Source organism: Nicotiana tabacum, chromosome 17 (genome assembly GCF_000715075.1).
Source record: "Nicotiana tabacum cultivar K326 chromosome 17, ASM71507v2, whole genome shotgun sequence".
NCBI classification, from domain to species: Eukaryota; Viridiplantae; Streptophyta; class Magnoliopsida; order Solanales; family Solanaceae; genus Nicotiana; species Nicotiana tabacum.
In genome coordinates, this window is record NC_134096.1 from 88791494 (window position 1) to 88795735 (window position 4242).

Below are 4242 nucleotides of genomic sequence, written 5' to 3' on the forward strand. Positions count from 1 at the left end.
CGTTGGAGGAGAGAAAATGGGTAGATCTTGCAAATTGTGGCAAGCTTCCAATCTGATTCTATTATTTTGCCCCTTCTGGTTCTTCTTTAAGGTGGGTAAGGCCTGCGTACACACTATCCTCCCCATACCTCATTTATGGGAATACACTGAGTTTGTTGTTGTTGTTGATCCTTAAATTGATTATGGATATGCATGTCCTTTAACAACTTGAGTCAACTTATATGTGCAATAATATGAGAAATTCCATATAAATTTGGAATGAAAAGAGATCTATTTGCAACCGAAATGCACCTTCAAAAAAGTGAAAAGGTCATCCAGCTGTTTCAGGAATATTATTAAACATCCTCAGTGTGTCATTGTTCAAACTGATAACATGTAAAATTCCATTAGTAATAACCGGGCGAAACTAAAAACGGAAAAAATAGTGATAAAACTTAGCAGAACTGGAAAATTAAAGGACGCATAGTATTTTTCGAGAGCGAAGCGAGAAAGACAACCAATGGAAGTCATGGATACTTAAATAATGGACTAGAAAAGCTTCGAAGAAATGTCTAATTTCAGTACCTTCTTGAAGAATTCTCCTACCCTTAACACAAAGCAAAATCAATATTAGCTTTACATACCAGTTAAAGGATCTGTTGCGATTGTCATTATTGTAGAGGGAAGAAGAATTAATTTTGATTATCTAAAAAATTAAATTGTGCATCTATTTCCAAAATAAACCTACGTACAAATTGATACTATCATCAATATGCATGTAGAGATCCAACAGGAAAGTATTCAAAAGAACACAGAATTAACAGATTTCAATTAAAGTGCCATCATCAATGGCCGAGTGCGTTAAACAAAGAAAATAATGCAGAAAACTCACCAATTGGAAGATAAAGAAATTAGCATAGACAATTAACTTGAAATTAACTGGAGAAATCTGAAAGAAAACGAATTCAATGTCTGAGGAGCAATGGAAAGGAAGAACATAATTAGGAGGTGTTTAGATTGACTTTTAAACTCGTAAAATCAACTTTTAATTAGTTTTTTTTTTTAGCCTTTTTCATTAATTGGCAAAGTAAAAAAGTGTTTAAAATAAGTTAGAAATTGCTTAAAACAAGTCAAAAGCAATAAAATGTGTAACCTCGACTTATTGCTTTTTGACTTAAAAGTTATTTCTGCTGAAAAAACCACTTATTTTGAGCCACTCCAAACGAGTCAGATAAATATTTTTAAGTACTATCATTTAAGTATCTTTACACAAGCTTGAGTCCTTCAAACACTAAATAGATCTTCTGTCATGACCCAAAATTCAACTAGTCATGATGACACCTAACCCAACCCGTTAGACAAGCCAAATAGCAACAATCCAATTCAAATGAGATTAACTGAGAAAATAGATGAAATAACTGAACTTTTATACAAAAATCCCAAGGATTGGTATGATCAGCTAAGATTTAGAATTTACAAAACTGGTATGAAAGAAATACATCATCTGTTTGAAATGTACATAAATAGATTTTAATAAATCTAAAGCTAACACGAACAAGAGGCAGCTACAACCGGAACGCATGTACATCTTCAATGCCAGCTCCCGCTATACACAATAACATCAGCTCCAAAATCTGCACGCAAGGTGCACAAGTGTAGTATGAGTACAACCGACCACACATACTCAATAAGTAACAAACATAACTTTAGGTTGAAAGTAGTGACGAGCTTGGACAACGGTCAGAGTCCAATACCAACAACCAAGAACAACTCGTACCAATGTAATGAAAACATTACAAGTAATACTCCAAGATATGATTCTCAACTCGTTCACAGTTAGGGAAAATAGGCATGCTTCTCAGATATAACAGTAAGAACCCAAATCTTTCACCGAAATTACCGAAATACGAATATATTAGAAAAATGTGATTTTCCCAAAACTTTCAACAACAGATAAGATATTTCATCATTAGATAGCATGAGGAAAGTACATCTCTATGCCTACATGTCAATGTGCATGTGAAGTCATGAATGTCACAATACCGTATAACATGAGGAAATACATCTCTATGCCTACATGCCATGCATGTATGTCAAATGTAATGCATCACAATGATAAACTCATGTGCTCATGCTCTCGGAGTATTCAACCTCACTCAGCACACTCAATCACTCAGCACCTCCCAATCACTCAACACTCTCAATCACTCAACATCTCCCAATCACTCGGCACTCACACTCAGTAGGTACCTACGCTCACTACTGGTATGTCAGACTCCAGAGGGGCGGATCCTGCCCAAGTGCTAATATAAGTCAATCATAGCATGCTGCGGCATGTAGCCCGATCCCATCCTGAATCAATAAATTCCGTTGCGGTGTGCAGCCCGAACCCATATATATCACTCACAATCAGACCTTTGGCCTCACTCAGTCATCAATCTCTCCAATTCAACGGGCTCACAAATCTCATGCCAATCAGCCCAAACAATGATAACATGATGTGACAATAAATGATAACAACGACTAAGATATGATATGTAAATAAATAATTATGACTGAGTATGTAATTGCAATTTAAGCAAAAAACTCAACATTAGAAACGACCTCAATGGGTCCCAACAGTATAAGTATATGGCATAAACATGATTTTCTAACATGGATCACAACTCAATTTCTCTAACAAGTACGAATTTCATGGATAGAAACAAGATAAATAACTATACAGTACCACACAAATCAATCGAGTCATAATTCATACGGTACACGCCCACACGCCCGTCACCTAGCATGTGCGTCACCTCAACACCAAACACATAACACGTATATTCAGGGGTTCATACCCTCAGCATCGAGTTTAGAAGTATTACTTACCTCAAATAAGCCAAGACAAATACCGATCAAACCAAACGACACTCTAAAAATGCCATCCCGCGTGTATCAACTTCGAACGGCTAGAAGCTAGCCAAAAGCAACTCAAAAACATCAATTAATGCCTAAGGAAACAAACCCAAATGACAAAGGTTGAATATTTAATCAAAAGCCCAAATTTGACCAAAAAGTCAAACCCGGGTCCACGCTACGGAACACGAAAAAGCTCAAAAAATCCGACAACCCATTCAATTACGAGTCCAACCATACTAGTTTCACTCCAATCCGACTTCGAATCGATGTTCAAAACTCAAAAATTCACTCTATAAAATTTTATACAAAACACCCAAAATTCTCTTTAAAATTCATAATCCAAATGACAAAATCTAATATAGATTCACGAAATATAATCAGAACCGAGTGTAGAATACTTACCCCAATTCATGTGGTAAAAATCGCCTCAAAAATCGTTTCAATCCGAGCTCCATAGCTCCAAAATGCAAAAATGAACAATACCCTCAGTTTACAACTTCTGCCCAGCTATTTTCGCCTTTGCGAACAAATTCTCGCTTCTGCGAACTCGCACGCAGCCCGGCCTCCGCTTCTGCGAACACGCCCAAACTCAGCAGCCACCGCCTCTGCGATCATCTCTCCGCTTCTGCGGTCGCGCTTCTGTGCATATAGAACCGCACTTGCGATCGCGCAGGTGCGCTCATGCTCCCGCACCTGCGACCTTCATGCCCTGCCTGCCACTTCCACTTTTATGATGAATCATCCGCATCTGTGGACTCGTATCTGCGTCCAAACCTCCAAAAATGCGGAAATACCAGTACCAACACTTCTTCAGCAATGCAACATGAGACAAAACATTCTGAATCATATCTGAGACTCACCTGAGCCCCTCGGGACCCCGCATGAACATGCCAATAAGTCCCATAACAAAACAAGGACCTACTCGAGGCCTCAAATCACGCATAACAACATCTAAACGACGAATCACACCTCAAATTGAACTTAATGAACTTTTGAACTTTCAACTTTCAAAACACGTGTCGAACCTTATCAAATCAAATCTGAATGAACTCAAATTTTGCACACAAATCCCTAATGACATAATGAAGCTATTCAAATTCACGGAACCACAATCCTAACCCGATATCATCAAAGTCAACTCCCGACCAAACTTATAAATATTCCAAATCTTCAAATTGTCAACTTTCGCCAAATAATGCCAAAAACTTCTAGGAACATCCAAATGTAAATCCGGGCATACGCCCAAGTCCAAAATCACCTTTCGAAAATAACGAAACCATCAAAATTCCGATCCGAGGTCAAATACTCAAAAGTTTAACTTGGTCAACTCTTCCAACTTAAAACTTCCTAGTTGAAAATCTT